This window comes from Mustela erminea, chromosome 2 (assembly GCF_009829155.1).
Source record: "Mustela erminea isolate mMusErm1 chromosome 2, mMusErm1.Pri, whole genome shotgun sequence".
NCBI lineage: Eukaryota > Metazoa > Chordata > Mammalia > Carnivora > Mustelidae > Mustela > Mustela erminea.
The window spans coordinates 112,372,598-112,390,590 of record NC_045615.1 but is presented as its reverse complement, the minus strand read 5'-3'; the positions used below and the strand labels follow the sequence as shown (position 1 = coordinate 112,390,590).

Genomic DNA, 17,993 nt, shown 5'->3' with positions numbered 1-17,993 from the left:
CAAACCAGACCTTGTCAATCTTTACTTGAGACTATCACCTGTAAAGGCAAGCTTTTTTTAATCCCTAAAGACTGGTTGCCCTGGAATCCAAACCATGTCATGTAGGAGTGGTAGGGCTTCTCTGGGAATATAAGCCATCCTAATCAGAGGTTAGATACATCCCAAGAAAGAATAAATCAAGAGTAAACACCAGAGATAAAACTCAGAGCCAGACCAAGTAGGAAAGTGTTTGCCAAAATACCAAGCCAAAAATGAATGAAATATATCTTGTAGCATCGTTAGAGTGCAGAGCAAAAGCCATGCTCTATTGCAGTCAGACATATGTATTTGGAATACTGACCTTGTTATCTATTAGCTATGGGACTTTGGGTAAACTGCTTAACTTCTTGGAATCCTAATTTTCTTAACATATAAATGAGGAAAATAAGACATAGCTTTTAGATTGTAGTGAGAATTAGAGAAAACATGGGTAAAATATTTAACAAATTATTTATTGGATGTAGTTATTTTCTTATGTTGAGATTGTACCAAAAGCGGGGCCTCAGGCAGTACTTGTATTCAGGTAGATTATATGAGAGAGAAAACCAGAGGGGAAAAAAATGGAGGAAGGAAGGAACATGAGACCATGAGAGGAAAAAAGGAAATCTAATGCAAGGGTGAATGTGTTATACTTATCACTGTAAGCATTAGGGACTTGGTTGGGACTGCTTAGGGAGTAAAGAAAGAGTGACTTACATAGCAGAAAATGTGAGCATTCATCCAACTGGTTGACGGTTTCCATTCTCCATTGGTTGAGCATTGTCCTGAATGATTAACTCCCTCTTAATCCCAGGATCAGAACACAAGTCACCAGGTCACTTAATTTTTCCCCTAAGAACCATAAGGGGTTACAAAACCACACAAGATTAGAGTACCTGGAAAGCCATAGTTTTTGCAGAGAATATAAAAATAAAGGTTATCTGGTTTTTCATGGAAAGAAATGATTATCTTTACCAAAGCCCAAAGGTTACTGTAGATCCAATTATATATTAGAGACACACATTCATTTTAAAATATAAAATGAGAAGATGCAGTTTGGACTAAGGACATGTTCTTTAAATTTTTCTGAAAAAATCTATCTATATTAAGGAAGTAATCTTGAAGTGTCTGCATCATCAGTGTATAATTAGCACCCCAGGTTATATTTATTTAATCTGTTGAAAGTCTGAAGAAGCACAGCTCTATCTGGCAACGCCGTGATGAATAATACTGCTAATGGAGTTAAAAATTGAAACTAATTGGTTTATGTGATTGTTATTAAGTCCAATTTAAGTTAGTTAATGGAATTTTGTTTGGCAAGGGAACAGAGTTGATCTTTGTGGATGATATTTTATGATATTTTAGTTTTGAAATAAGTTGCTGTCACCCTACTGAATCCATGGATCTGAATAAACTTGAAATGATAATGTTCCCCTGCACCCCTTAGGCCTAGGGTTAGTTTTAGAGAAAATGTAGCAAGGCCATTCATTATGCTCCTAATATAGTGGTGTTTTTATCTAGAATATTTTTACACCCAATCTTCATTTTAAGCAACCTCCATATAAGACCAAGGCATTTAAATCAGAGTGACAGTTCGATGGAGTATAAATCCATATCACAGTTGCCTAAATAGATTTCATTGCCACCCCCAAAAAGAAATAAATTATCTTTCATGAGAACCGGACTTGGCAGGAATGCCAGAAAACCTAGTTAAATAGAAAATATACCACTTGGGCAATCTTCTACACTACTTGTTATTCTTCAATATGATTGTTCCTTAACTGGCCTATACAAAACAGCCTGGCTAAAATTTGAAATCAATTTTCACATATGTAGACCACAAGTGGATTATTTTTTAAAGATTTTATTTATTAATTTGACAGAGAGAGAGAGACAAGCAGGCAGAGTGGCAGGCAGAGAGAGATGGTGGGGGGGAAGCAGGCTCCCCACTGAGCAGAGAGCCTGATGTGGGGCTTGATCCCAGGACCCTGAGATCATGACCCGAGCCAAAGGCAGAGGCTTAAACCACTGAGCCACCCAGGCGCCCCCACAAATGGATTTTTTAACCTATGTGTAATGAAGTTCTCTTATTTTTTTTTTTATTTATATATAATCAGTTATCCTAGAGGATAAAGGAGAGTTGAAAAAATTCAAAATGGCAATCAAGCTCACTTCTTACCACTTGCCATTTCAAGTTTGGCTCATCAGTTTTCAGACTCTATAAAATAAAGCAAGAGGAAAGAGATGGAAAGGGAATATGGAAGTCCTGCCGTTTCTCTAATTAGCTTCTGGATGAGCTCTTTTCCAAAATAATTATTTCCCAAAGAACCCAAACTGCATCATTTGATATGCGTAAGTTCCATTTAGATATCAGATCAACATAAATAAGTCTATGCATGTGGTTCACATAGGAGTTGCATTTGGAGGTATGAAATTGCCATATATGAAGAGCATCACTCACAGTAAAACAGACAAAATAAGAGTAAAGGTCATGGATGCAAAATGGCAATGTTCTCCAAAGCGTTTGAGCTTTCCTCACTCTTTGGGAAGTGATCACTTACATCTTGGGCATCCAACAAACATGGCATAGTTGTTCACATGGCAGCATTAAAATGATTTCACTTCCTATATCCTATATTCCTGCATCCTATAACCACTCTTTACAGCACCTTCACATAATATTTATCTCATAGATTTCCATGCTGAAAAAAAACATAAGAGATATATTACAGACAAGGTTCTAGTTGCTTAATTGTCTGTACAAGACCACATTGTGAAATTGAGTCATAAAAGATTCAGGTTTCTTGATTCCAAGACCAGTGACACGGGAAGAGAAAATGTGACTGGATGATACTTATTCTTCATATACAATATGTCATTGCAAACCCTTTCTATAAAGCAACTCAATGTTTACATTAACCCTGGGTTCTACTTAGTATTCTTCCTATTTATAGATAAGGAACCTCACAGTTCTAGAGGCGAATTCTCATGGCCAAGACTACACAGCTAATAATAACATTCTAAGATATAATCAGTGTTCTTTCAGTACATTATACTAACTATCAGGTCATGGAAAAAAATAACTTGTTCATTTCTATAGGGGGTACACATTTGAAAATGATTGATGCAGTTGATATTCTCAACCATGGTGAGGAATAAAGGAGCCAATCTTTCACAATGCTTTACTCACTAAAGTAAAATTCAGAAAAACTGAATAGTTAGGAAATATGATACATAGTGTAATTGAGTTTTCTCGATTTCTAAGACTTAGTCTATGCTTCCTAACCATTTTGACAATCTTTTGTTTTTTTACTTTTACTTTTCTTTTTTTTTTCCATTTTTTAATTTCTTTTCCATGTTCCAGAATTCACTGTTTATGCACCACATCCAGTGCTCCATGCAATATGTGCCCTCCATAATACTGACCACCAGGCTCACCCAATCCCCTCCAAAACCCTCAGTTAATTTCTCAGAGTTTACAGTCTTTCATGGTTCGTCTCCCCCTCCAATTTCCCCCAACTACCTTCTCCTTTCCATCTCCCCAGGTCCTCCATGTTATTCCTTATGCTCCACAAGTAAGTGAAACCATATGATAATTGACTCTGTCTGCCTGAGTTATTTCACTCAGCATACTCTCCTCCAGTCCCATCCATGTTGATAAAAAAGTTGGGTATTCATCCTTTTTGATGGAGGCATAATACTCCATTGTATATATGGACCATGACTTCTTTATCCATTCATCCATTGAAGAGCCTCTTGGTTCTTTCCACAGTTTGGCAACTGTGGTCATTGCTGCTATGAATGTTGAGGTACAGATAGCCCTTCTTTTCACTACATCTGTATCTTTGGGGTAAATACCTAGTAGTGCAATTGCAGGGTCATAGGGAAGCTCTATTTTTAATTTCTTAAGGAATCTCCACACTGTTTTCCAAAGTGGCTACACCAACTTGCATTCCCACCAACAGGATAAGAGAGTTCCCTTTTCTCCACATCCTCTCCAACACATGTTGTTTACTGTCTTGTTAATTTTGGCCATTCTAACAAAAGTGAAAATGAACTTTTGACACTTCATCAAGATCAAAAGCTTCTGCACAGCAAAGGAAACACTCAACAAAACAGAGGCAACCCATGAAATGGGAGAAAATATTCGCAAATGACAGTACAGACAAAGGGCTGATATCCAAGATCTATAGAGAACTCCTGAAACTCAATACACACAAAACAGATAATCTTGTCAAAAAATGGGCAGAAGACATGAACAGACACTTCTCCAAAGAAGACATATAAATGTCTAAACAGACACATGAAAAACTGTTCATCATCATTAGCAATCAGAGATGTTCAATAAATCTCTAATGCTAAAAATGGTTTCAGGACATCTTTTGAAAGTCATGTATTTCTTTTGTCTCTTTGAAGAAGGAAAAAAACAGAACTTGGGGTCATGGAAAGATCTGTAATCAAGTCATTTCATTTATTATAGAAGCTATTGCTTTATTAACCTTTTATATGGGTTATAAAATAGACACTAAAATGCCCCTTCTGTTTCCAACAGCTTTTATGGTTTCATGCTGCTTAATGGGTAACATATAAAAAGTGCACAAGGCCTTCTTCAAATCTGTGTCAACCCACTCTTCTGTTACTGCTTTTTCCTATCCTTCTACCCATACCATTTATGTAAGTAACTTACATGACTTACGTGATCTAGAACAAATCATGCAACTTCCATCTTCATGCCTTTGTTTATGCCTGTCCCACAACTTGGACTTTCTTCTCTCCATCACTTCATTCGCATGTGTTTCTCATCTTCGATCATTGCATTAAAAAGGTACTACTATCAGCAATTATCAGACCACTCAAATGTCATAATTCCTTCCTTCTCAAACCACCATATTGAGTTCCTTTTTGTTATCTCACATTTTGTTTTAAAATTTAATCTCCTTTATCTTCTTTAAAGTTAAACTAATAATAGCAATTTCTTTAAAAATTTCTATACATGTTTCTATATGTGAAGTGTTATACCATCTATCACAATTACTCAAGGTTTCTATCTTATAGATATAAATGACCTAAGTTAGAAATAAAAGCATATAAACTGGTTTTCATTGATTCTGTCGATTAAATTATGTATAATATCTCACTATACAATTCTTTCCCTCAGATCTTTGAAGACAAACACTCATTATCTTCCAGAATTGCATGTTCCTGTGGAAAGAAGTCTGAAACCAGCCTGGTTATATTTACCTTGTGGGTAATTTGCTTTTCCTGCTCAATTGCCTAAAGAAAACTTTCTTTGTATTTGAAGCTCAGTAACTGAAATATGATGTATATTGGTGCTCATTTTTCTCTATCACATTTTGCTGAAATATTGTCTATTCTTAGTATCTGCCAATTAGTTCTATATTCATTTCAGGAAAATGTTCTTCTATGAAAGTTTTGAAAACACATACTCTTTCTTTGTTCCCTTTTAATTTTTCTTTGTTTCAAATGTTTTGATTTTTTTCTTGTCATCTGTCTAATTGATATAATCTTTTTTTGTTTTTCTTGCCTGTGTTATTTCTGATTATCCCAAGTTTTTTTGTTTGTTTGTTTGGTTGGTTTTTTGGTGTTTTTTTTTTTTTTTTGGTAGTAATTTGAATTTTTTGGCTGACTCTGATTGTTTCTTTGCCAATTCCAATTTGTTTATGAATTCAGTAATGATATTGTTTCCTTTGACAGGTCTTCAATGTATTTTTTCATCAGTTGCTGTTAGTTTATCTTTATGTCTTTCAGGCATTAGCTTATTAAATTCATGGAGCAATTATATTTGTTGTGAATTGTAACACTAATGAAGAATGCTCTTTTGTTCCTTTGCTTATTTTTCCTTTTAGTGCTTGTATGCCATTTTCTTTTGTAATATTGCTAACCCCTGGGCAACTTGGTGACTTTGTGAACACTGAGTCTTTTCTTCACTTATCCCGAACTAGTTTGTTTTTCCCACCAAAAGAGTGGTTTGAGTGTTAAGTATTTGGAGTATTGTCCACTCCTTCTGCAGATTAGTGGTATGGTGAGGGGGCATCCAAAATAGTGTGTTTACATTGCCTAATCTTTTTTAAAATGTTTGGCTAAGTGTCCTTTATCCGGTACTATTTCTCCTAGTTATAAAGTATGATTCATTCTCATTGCATAGTTTCCATTGTGCTTTGGACTATTCCCTGTTCAGAGTAGCTTTGGAGACTTGACTTTCCTTCTTTTGCCAGATTTTCCAGCAACCATATCCACTGCCCACCAGTAAGAAGAGCAGAAATTTAAAGATATCCATTTAGTTTGTGTTTTCAAAATGTTGAAGTGATGGCAAAAAATTCTGCTAGCTTATTAAGAGGATGATTAATATTAACAGCTTTGCTGAGATGTACAGACACTAAGCTAATATATAAATTTCTATTTCATTCCACAACCTCTAATTTCTGAAGACTTAGGTGGCTTTCTTTTCCATGTTTGGTTACTGATAGTATCTTCCTTTCTACCATATGTATATATATATATATATATATTTTATTCATTTCATTAGATTCTTGGCTGAGGAAGGAGAATTCTGTTGATCAGACTTACTCTGATTTCTTAAACTTGAAGTACTTGTTCATCTTTTTTTAGATTATCCTTCTAAATGTCTTTATAAAGGCCCAAACTCTGGCATATATTATTTTGTTATTATTATTATTATTATTATTATATTAGAAAGACAGAGTGCACCGAGGAACAAAGAGAGAGGGAGAGAGAGAATCTCAAGCAGGCTGCACACCAACATGGGGCCCAATGTGGAGCTACATCACAAGACTTTGAAATCATGAGATCATGATGTGAGCTGAAATCAGGAGTCAGTTACTCAACTGACTGAGCCATCCAGGCACCCCCAAACTCTGGCATTTTTAAAGAAAGATTTCTTTCTTGCTTAAAATATTATCACTTATAAATGCTATTCTAATATCCCCAACAGGAAGCTTTATAAAAGGCGACTTTCTTTTTGGTAGTGTCATTACCAATACTAGCACTATCTTAGGCACCATTGGAACAGAGAAATTTGAGATAACTGCCTGCAAAAAACATGCCACTTTGCTAAGAAACAGTAAATAACGAATCTTCAATGTCAAATTTTGTTATGTGAAAGAAAATAGCCACACTGAAATAAACAGTGATATTTGAAGGAGTAAAGAAGACTTCAAGGAGAAACAGGTATTTAAGTGTCCTGGATGTGTTTAAAGGAGGATGGGTTTGAATATGTGGGATTTGGACTTTTGCTGATAGGAGGAAATGTACTTGACATGATGAGCAAAGGAGGTAAGGGAGAAAGCACAGGTTGTATTTGGATGCATCGTATTAATCAGTTTGGCCCTATTATAAGGTACAAGGAAAGAGAGAATGTGAAATGATGTTTTAAAATGACAAAAATCGTGACGAATCTGAGTGACAACCCTAGTAACTTTTGACTTTAACCTTTAGCTTTGGAAGCTGCCCCCCAGATATAAATCCCTCCCATGTCAGAATTCATGTCTCCCAGTCAAAACATTTAGATTCCTTTCTTCTTCTTGAGAAAAATAAGCTTTTCTAGCAAGCCAATCTCATCTTATTTGGTTCAGATTCTAGCAAGCTGACATTAGTAACAAGAGATTAGAGGTGTGAACTTCCTCAATTTATGTTAACAAGGTGCTAAATGCAAAGGCCAATTATGGCTACCCCTGAATGTTAACTTCCTGTCTCCTGAATATCCAGCCAATGAGCTTGATCAGGGTATGGCCCTTGTCCTGTGGTATTTATAAGATTCTCAGCTGAAACTTATGGATTCTTGAAAGTGTGGGTTGTAGATTCCTCAGGGTATTGAGGAATTTTGTGGGTTCACTATAAATACCCCAGATGCTTTCCAGAACACCTGGCAATAAATTCCAGCCTCTTTGACTTCCCATTTCTTCTGATGTAGGGTTATTAAATATGAAATATTGCATGCTGAAATTCCACACTAAAACAGCCTAATTAGTAATAGGAGGAAGTGAGAGCAAGGGCACACATGGTAAGAAGGGGATGATGGAGGGGCTAAGGATAGGGCTCTATAATTGCAAAAACACAAGGAACTTAATCCTCTTCCAATTTTTCAGTGCCCTCTCTGACCTAACAATCCTATTCTACTGACCTTTTCCCATGGGTTTGGCTGTTCTTTCTTTTCATAATGTTTTCTGTCTTTTTTTGTAAATAAACATTTACAAAATGTTTTAGATTAGATTAGGATAGTTTTAGATTTACAAAATGTTTTGAAGACCAGATGGAGCATTCACATATACCCTTCATTCAAACTTCAACTTACAGGAAAATGTCAGGATACAGACCTTATTCACTCTAAGGAGGAAATATTTGGTTGTTTGTTTGTTTGTTTTCCCCTTAATTCCTTTTCTACCTTCACCATACTCAATGATGTACCCTAGTTTAGATTCTTAGACATTTTGATAGGATAAGCTTACTAAAATGATACTGTGGCCCAGGTCTATATATGTTATTCTTTGTGCCTACATCAGAGTTACTCAAAGCATAATCAATAGACTTCTTTTCTACAAAATGATTGTAAGCAACACTCAAAATACTAAGAAGCTTGTACCAGAATTTAAATGCCCTACATGGCTGTGTTTCTTGTAGCAAGATAATTTTTTAAGAAGAAAGACGTGTATTGATTTACATTCTAGTGCCATCCTCTGACACATTCTCATTGCCTGTCTACCTGAATATTCCTACTCATTGTTCAAAATCAACTGTCTGTATTATTTGCTCTGAGAAGCCTCTACAACCACCTGGACTAACTACCCTCCCCACCAACACACACACACCTACTCCAGTGACTCTAGTCTTTCTTTAGATCTTAGAAAACCTCCAGAATTAAGTACCTTGAGCAAGGACCTAAAAATTTGTTGAAGAGTTGGACATACAGAAGAATGTTCAGAATACGCTGAACTGCATAAAACTCAGTTATATTGAGTTAAATTGACAAACCAATGATCACCTAGTTTCCATGGCCAGATCATGGAGGAAATATGTTTAATTCATATTATGATTTAGGATTTTAAAAATATAGGTAATGAATACTGATGTGCTTGAGACTATTTATTTAAATGTGAACAAATAGTATTAAATGAATAGAATTGTTTGCCCTTATTCTCAACTCTTTAGCAAAATTTTTAGATTGATTTTCCTCATCCATTCTTGGTGTTTATTGCCTACTACTTATGACAGTGTTAAAATACTTTTGGTTCTTAACTTGTGTATTTGTCATCAAATAAAAAAGCTTTGATTATTTTTTATCTAGAAAACACTGTTTGAAATAAGATTAAAGGACATTAAAGGGGAAAAGGATTCATGTCCTAAATTCCAATCATGTACATTTGATCAGTAATAACACCATACCAAAAAAAAAAAAAAAAAAAAAAGCCTTCGATGGATTAAATACCTATCCATCACTATAAACAAAGGGGAAATCTGTTTTGACCTTAGGTTCTAAAACAGTAGTTTTCAACTGAAGATGATTTTGCTCATAGGTAATATTTTGCAATGTTTGGAGATGTTTTTTATCATAAAAAGGAGCAGGAATGCATGCTATAGACATCTAGTGCACAGAGGTTAGGGAAGCTACTAAACATAATACAGTATTTGTGAGGACAGTCCTCACAACGAGGAATTACCCGGTCTGAATTGTCAGTCGTGCCAAAGTTGACAAATAATGATCTAGTACACTACTAGATGCATGTTACAAGGTCAGTAGATTTTTGTCAGAAGAAAATATGAATGTACTCACGAAGGAAGCTGGAGTCATATATATTACATGTGTCAGAAAACACAGAAAGGTACTTAATCCAAACTGAGTGTTCATAAAAGTTTCCTAGAGGAAATAATCCCTGAGATAACCCTCAATAAGAAGTTAAGTTTTGATCAAGAGAATACAATTGAAATAGGTTTTATGGGAAGGTTAAACTATATGCAAACATTGTCTGAAAAAAACTTTATATAGTTTGATATTAACTAAAAATGAGGCAGGGGGGTGGGTGAATATGTGAGTAGAAAGTAGTAAAATAATCCTGGGTCATTTTAGATCTTAAATGTCTCAGAAGGAAATCCCCAGAGATGAAAAGTATGGTCGAGAGGTATGACATTCAAGAGTTTAACAATTTGAGATATAAAACCTGTATGTAAGGTAATAAAGTGTTATAATAGAGATACACAGAAGGTAACAAGACGGCATATAGGACCGGGAAGTTACCAAAATATAGAGGAACTGGAAAGGTTTCCTCAGTGAGGGAACATGGTTATGTTTAAACCATATTCTAAAGGATGAGTCATAGGAAGCTGGATGAGCATGCAAAGTGGAAAGGAGTTTATTCCAGACAAAAAGAAAGATGCACAGAACAGGGAAGAGAGAGTCTGGGAAACACCACATTTCAGGTAGTCTAGTATGGGTACCACATATTGCAAAAGGTGAAGAGAGTGGGATGAGGCTGGAAGAAGAGAGGTCAGGGGTCAGAATATTATAAAGTTTCCTTGCTGTCATTGCTGAAGATTGGACTGACCATACAACATCACCATAGGAAATAAAAGCAAGGGAGTGATTCCATCAGATTTGCATCCTAGGAAATTCATTTTGTCCAGACAGTGTGGCTGGGAGGCCAGGTTTGGAATCAAAGAGGCCCATCAGGAGATCCTTGAAGGCCATCTAAGCAAGAGTAATTGATGGCCCCACCTTCTGTCTTACCTGGACATGTTATTTGCTTATCACTTTCAAAATGTGAAGGAGATAAAATATCTAGGCAATAAATATTTAAACAAACAAAGTAGTTGTCCTAAGCATATCACCATTCTAGAAAATGTGGACATGTAGGTGAATCAACCATTGACACCAACTTCCAGAAGTTACAGGGGAAAAAATGTGTATGTTAACTGGTACCTAAGGTAAGAAATGATGCCCTTCATAATAAAGGTGCTGGTGCTTGCCAGTGGGAATTAAGACCAGGCAGAGGATAATGTCTACACAGAGAATCAGAAAGCACTTTATGATAGTGCCGGAAATAGAGCAGGCTACTGATATTGTAATAAGTTATACTAAAATCATAGGTGATTATGAAGTATTTATTATGTGCTAAGTGCTTCATGGACATTATTTCTGTTAATCCTATGGTCATCCAAAGTGTTGGAAGCAGTCAACACCACTTATCTGATAAGGACGTGGGGGATAAAAAGGTTCAGGGGTTTACCCAAGGTAGCTCAACTGTTAAATGACAAAATCAGGAATTAAGTCTGGTGTGGATGAAACAACATTTAGAAAGGTTGAGAAGGGAGGAACAGGTTTCCCATGTGGAGGAAGGAACATCAATATGGGCACTTAAGTAGGGCATACCATGATATATATGGAGAATATAGAACTGTTAATTTTGCCAGAAACATGTATTAGATAAAAGATGTTCAAATAAGCAGATTTTTTTCCAAGCCATGTGGACAAACAAACCCCAAAGTATCTTTCAAAATTTAGATTTTCTGCTCAACACCATACTGTAAGTAAGCTGTTCTCCTAAGGTGAAGTATAGACAGCCTTCTATTGCTTTCTTCCAGCTCTCCGAAGTGGGCCATCTTGAATAGCTTAGGGCAATTATTTGATCACACATTTCTTAATTGAGAAAAAATGTTAATAGTATCTTCAAAATCCCTTACTCCCTAGCTGCCAGCAGAGCATGCATGGAACAGATGCCAAAGACAGCTTGGAAACTTCCAAAAGGATTGGAAACAGCAATTACTATTAGTCCCTCTATCTGCCACATCCAGGGTTGGCATCATGAGCAACCGTTGTGCTTGCCAAGGAGCTCAGGTGGCATTCTGAAGGGACTACTTATTTAGAAACCCATGTGGTGATTTGTATTCCTTTCAAATTCCAAGACAAAAATAGAGACCAAGTATATGGATATTTAACCTTCAACTGGAAAAAAGAAAAAAAAAAAAGAAAAAAATGTTCAAGGAAATACTCTTTTTTAATAGTTTACCACAAAGTTCATACCCAAGACTGGGCACTGGCCAGAGAGTCTAGTAAAATTTTGTGCAAACTGACCATGTTCTTCTAATATATCTGGCTGAATATTTCTTCTGCCTTAGAAGAAATTGAGAACAATAAGATGTCCTGGGTGAAACCATAATTATTAGATCGCAACCACCTTAGAGCCACAGACCCTGACCACAGCCTTACCCCAGCCCCTCTGATCCCTGACCTCTGCATGCCCTTCATTGTTCTACTTATTTCTGCCACTCTTCATACTAATGAACTCTTGCTCATTTTTTATACCCTGCATCCTCTCTAAATTGTCTTCCCAGCTTCCCACAATTAATATTTCCCTCAGTTCCACCTTCCATTAACACTTCCATTTTAACTCTATGTCTAAAATCAGAATTCCAGGCCAACTATAACATAACCAGTTTATACAGAAATAACCAGTTTGTACACCTCAATTTTAATACCTACAATATTGCTTTATGATTATCTGTTTGTGTGTCAGGCTCTCCGGCTAGATTTTGAATTTTCCCAAAGCTGGTACCAGGTCATATTTATCCCTATCCCCCTAATCATAGCACAGGATAGCAGGTAATAAATCAATCAATATTGGTTAAGGAAATGCGGGGGGGTCCTTCTTTAAAAAAAAAAAAGTATGTTAATTATACTTCAGTAAAAATAATTTAAAAAAAAAACAAAAAATGTGTTTCCTCCACATTTTAGAAGAATTTTTTTTCTATTTTTTTTTAAAGATTTTATTTATTTATTTATTTACTTGAGAGAGAGAGAGAAAGTGAGGGAGTGGCAGAGAGAGAGGGCTCCCACTGAGCAGGAGCCCAACCTTCATAGATCCCAGGACCCTGGGATCATGACCTGAGTTGAAGGCAGATACTTAACCAACTGAGACATCCAAGCTGTTTTTCTTTTTTTCTATTTATTAGCAGAATGAGGGGTCAGATCTGAGGACAAACCCTGACTCCTTCACTTTGTAGTTGCTTTACTTTTGTAAGTTAATTAAACATTGCAAAACATGAACATTAATAATGATCACCTTGTAGAATTATTGCAAGAAATAAATGAGATCATGAGTATAAGGCTCTCATTCAAGTGTCTAGTATAAACTGAACTCAATTAGTTTTAGTTACTAACATAATTATTATAATTAATAATCAGGCAAGTCTTTCAATTATTTCTAAGGTGCACTGGGCTCAGAGGACTTTGGGTTATTGTGTTTCTTTCTTTGTCTACCTGGAATAACAAATCTTACCTTTTAGTACAAATTTTTCTCCCCTTCTATGTCTTCAGTAAATTCTTTTTAATTCTCACCATTCATGATGTAGCGCTTGACTATGTTCAAGGAGTAGAACTTAAGACTCCAGTCCTAAGTTTTTTTGAGCTTTGAGCTTGGTGATGTTCTCACAACTCAGAATAGTCAGGAAATGAAATCAGAATGAAATCAGAATGAAACAAGAGTGGCCAAATAGTTGTGATATGGCTTCTGGGACTAAAGAAAGAGTCAGGAAAACAGGGAGCATGTGAAGAGCAAAGACCGAGATAGTGTTTGGATCCTCCAGTCAGGTATGTAATTCTTAAGAACAGAAAACTCTGGTGGAAGGTCCACACCCTGAAGACGCAGGGGTTTTCCTTTTTCTTTCTAAATATAATGAATTTATTGAACATACTTGAGAATAAACTAAATGGCAATATTCCCACATATTATTATATTAAAATTTATCAAGATTTTCTCATTTATTTTCTTTATTCCTTCTGTCTTTTTTTTAAAAAAAAAAACATTTATTTATTATTTTAGAGAGAGAGAGAATGCGTAAGCAGGGGGAGGGCCAGAGGTAGACAGAGAGGAAGAATCTTGACCAGACTCTCAGCTGAGTGCAGAGCTCCTTTTGGGGCTCTATCCTAGGACCCTAACTAAGATCAAGACCTAAACTAAAACCATGTGTCCAACACTTAAGTGACGACTACCCAGGTATCCTCCTTTTGTCTTTTTTCTTTTTTAAATCCTATGCACTGATTTATTTTAAAGCAATGACATTATACGTCATTTCATCTTCTTCTACTTCACTAATAATATCTAGAAAATAAGCATTTTCTTACAAATCACAGTATCATAACTAAGTAGAATTAGTAATATGCCATATATACATTAAATATTGAGTCCATATTCACTCTTTTTCCTAAATGGTATCAGAATGTGTTTTTACACTCAGGTTTTCATATTAGAATCTAAATAAGATCTATCACTGTACTTAGTTGGAGGATCCCTCTGATTTTCCCCCATATCATTGATTCTGTTGTTTGTTTTGTTTTGTTTTTTAGAGAGAGAGAGAATGCATGCAAGCAGGGGGGAGGTGAGGAGAGGCAGAGGGAGAGGAAGAATCCTATGCAGGCTCCAAACTCAGCATGGAGCCCTAAGCGGAGCTCGATCTCACAACACTGAGATCAAGACCTGAGCCAAAACCAATAGTGCAACGCTTAACCAACTGAACATTCCAGGGGCCCTCCACATCACTGACTTATTTCAGATACTCTGAATTGTGTCTTAGAATGAAAGTTAACTCCAGAGGCTTAATTAGATTCATGTTTCCTTTTCTTTTAAAAGAATACTTTAGAACTGATAGCTCACATCAAACACACATATTTCTATTTATCTTAATTTAGAGGCTGTGGGAATCAGTGGATCCAGTTTGACTCATGACTCCATTATAGAGTTCACCATCAGTATTCATATAGGCTTTCATCCATTGATGGTGACCACCTAAATTAATTACTTTATGAGATGGTGCCAGGTGGTGATTTTTGAATTCTGTCTAACTTTATTTATTAGGTGTATTTTTCTAAAAAGAACTCCTTCTCATCAACAAATCTATTTGATGACATCAAAATACATTTCATCCCCCCAAATCAGAAGAAATTCTTAATTATTTCCTTTAAAAATTATTGTTTTTGGAGGGGCGCCTGGGTGGCTCAGTGGGTTAAAGCCTCTGCCTTCAGCTCAGGTCATGATCCCAGGGTCCTGGGATCGAGCTCCACATCGGGCTCTCTGCTCAGTAGGGAGGCTGCTTCCTCCTCTCTCTCTGCCTGCCTCTCTGCCTGCTTGTGATCTCTGCCTGTCAAATAAATAAATAAAATCTTAAAAAAAAATTATTGTTTTTGGAGAGAGGAATTGATGTCCTAATAACCTTAAATGGTAACTATGAGTTTTCTCCCTCTCTCCCTCCCTCCAGTCTTTCTTTCTTCTTCCTATCTTTTCTGAGTAACACTATGGGTTTCAATATACTCAATGTTGTCTTAATTAGTTGTATTTATTAGTTTCATTAATACTGTTATTGCTATTACTATTAATATTGCTGCTATATGCTGACATTTCTCATTTAGGACCAATAGGAGACAACTTCATACTTGCTCCTGGATCCTTTTGAAATGATCTGTTAGATTTTAAGATCCTTTTCGCATTTTGTGCATGTAGTCCCAGACTCCTCTTGGACATTTCCTTCTTGAGACTTGAAATCAACCATACTCCAAAGGTTGCTCATTCTTTTTGATGGAGTATATTAAATGGACAACACAATCAGGGTGCTTGGTGCTCTTATAGCTATTGTGTTGTCATAGCCCCTAGGCTTTTCCAATAGGCAGAGCTAAGAAGTACATATTTATCAAATAAGCAAAAATAGAAAACTTTGTGTCCGCAATGATATTTTCAAATTCAGGTTTACCATGACATCATTTTGTTTATAGCAGTTTTCTTTTTTTCTTTCCTTTTTTTTTTTTTTTTTTTTTTTAGTATACTGAGAATATTAACCTCAACTACTAACGTAATTATTTATTTGAAATTTTGTAGTGAATGTACACACATGCATACATGTGTGGTTCCAATGTAATGATAGCATTATTAAAATAAATAGTACACTATTAAATGCTGTTTAGGATTACTTGAAAGACTTATTCATTATTAGGTTATATTCCACTATGGGAAAATAGTAAAATTAGTATGTTTTAAAATCACTTTAAATAATTATTTCCTCTGGGTGGTTAAATCACCATATTTATATTAGAGTTTTATATTCAATTTTTATATGTTGCTTTGTTTAACATTCCTACTTAATTTTATTTTGCAAAGTTTCTCAATTCAAAACTCTACAACAAGGTATATTTAGAGAGTTTGCATTTCTTATCAGAATATTCGCTTTTTAATTAATTAGTATTTTAGGTTGTAATGGAGAGTTTCATGGATGCTATATAATCAGATATTAAGGAAAGAGAAATTATTTCTTTTTAATTATGATTTTATGAATGTTTCATAAAGCTTAATAATAAAAAAAGTCTCTTTTAATTTGTTCTTTAAACTACCCTTACATAGAAACACGTTGTTTGGGCGCCTGGGTGGCTCAGTGGGTTAAGCCGCTGCCTTCGGCTCAGGTCATGATCTCGGGGTCCTGGGATCGAGTCCCGCATCGGGCTCTCTGCTCAATAGGGAGCCTGCTTTCCTTCCTCTCCCTCTGCCTGCCTCTCTGCTTACTTGTGATCTCTCTCTGTCAAATGAATAAATAAAAAAAAAAAAAGAAAAAGAAAAAAAAAAGAAACACGTTGTTTGTGAGATGCTGTAAGCAAAATCTTAAAAAATAATAAAATATTTTTACATACATTTTGATTGTGGCCTAAATGACATAAAATGAGATCTACCCTCTAAACAAATTTTTAGTGTACTGAACAGCATTGTTAACTCTAAGCATAATGCTGCAAAACATTATCTGTAGAAGATTTTCATCTTGCATAAAGGAAGTCATATATCCGTTGAACAGTGACTCCCCATAGTTCAAAGTACATGGATGGTAATTTATTTTTTCCTAAGTGTTACCTGGGAATAGTTAACTACGTGTAGTTAGCTACATGTAAAATGTCAATATCTGCTTCTTGATGATGTGCTACAAAGAGTTGTTTAGGACATATAATAGAACTTACCCATAAAAGGTAGTTATCAATATTATTATTATACTCTACTTCTATACAACCAAATGAAAGATATAGAAATATAGTGAATACCATTTAACAAATTTGCACTACAGAATTCATATTCATATTGCTAATATCATAATTTATATAATATTGATAGATGCAAAAGCATAGATATTAATAAAATCTAACCTGTACTGAGTGCAAATAATATGCTCATCACCAACCTAGGTACTTTACTCATTTGCTCATTTGACCACACAGTCATTCTATGTGAGAGAAATAATAATAGTAATTATTGTTTTTGTTATTATTAATATTCCTATTTTACAGATAAGGTGGTTTTGTTTCCAAAGACCTAAAAAACTAGTCTAAAGCTACACTAGTATGTAATGTGTCTATTATCTAACCCAAATCTACCTAATGGGAATCATGCTCTGTTTTTCCTGGCTTTATAGCTAAAATTCAGAGAAATTAGTCTTTTAGATCTCAAAGGCAGTAAATAATCTGAATTTCAATTCAGTCTGTAGTGTTCCAAAGTCTGCACTATTTCTATTCTCTCATGCTGTTTTTACTTGCAGTCTTGCAACTAGAAACAAGATTAAACATGAAAAAACAACTTACATTGTTTAATAATCTAGTGTAAATGTGTGGATCAAGTTAGAAAGATGTTTGTGACTATTTCTGTGAACTAACAGTTTTCACTGATTCATTCAACAAATATTTTTGAGTATGTACTACATGACAGGTCCATTTCTTAGAGCTTGGAAAGCAGCCTACATTCTAATGAAGAAATCTGATTTTGAACAAATAATCATTTAGTGTCAGAGTATGATTCATGCTCTAAAAAAACAAAATGGAGTAAGGGACTGAGAAACACTCTTTTAGGAAACAGGGTTGAGTAAGGACTCTGAGAATATAACATCTGAGCTGAAACCTGAATGAACTGAGGAGGTGAGTCCTTAAG

The 17,993-nt window shown here is 35.3% G+C and overlaps 1 long non-coding RNA gene across 1 annotated transcript; it reads right to left on the bottom strand.

Annotated features, from left to right (window-relative positions):
- Positions 1 to 363: 363 nt before the first annotated feature.
- LOC116584138 lies at positions 364 to 16,798 on the bottom strand. Its single transcript, XR_004283061.1, has 3 exons — positions 16,741 to 16,798; positions 8,861 to 8,864; positions 364 to 374 (listed from the first exon to the last, which is right to left on the bottom strand). It is a non-coding gene; the product is annotated as an uncharacterized LOC116584138 (long non-coding RNA).
- Between the last annotated feature and the right edge of the window lie 1,195 nt (positions 16,799 to 17,993).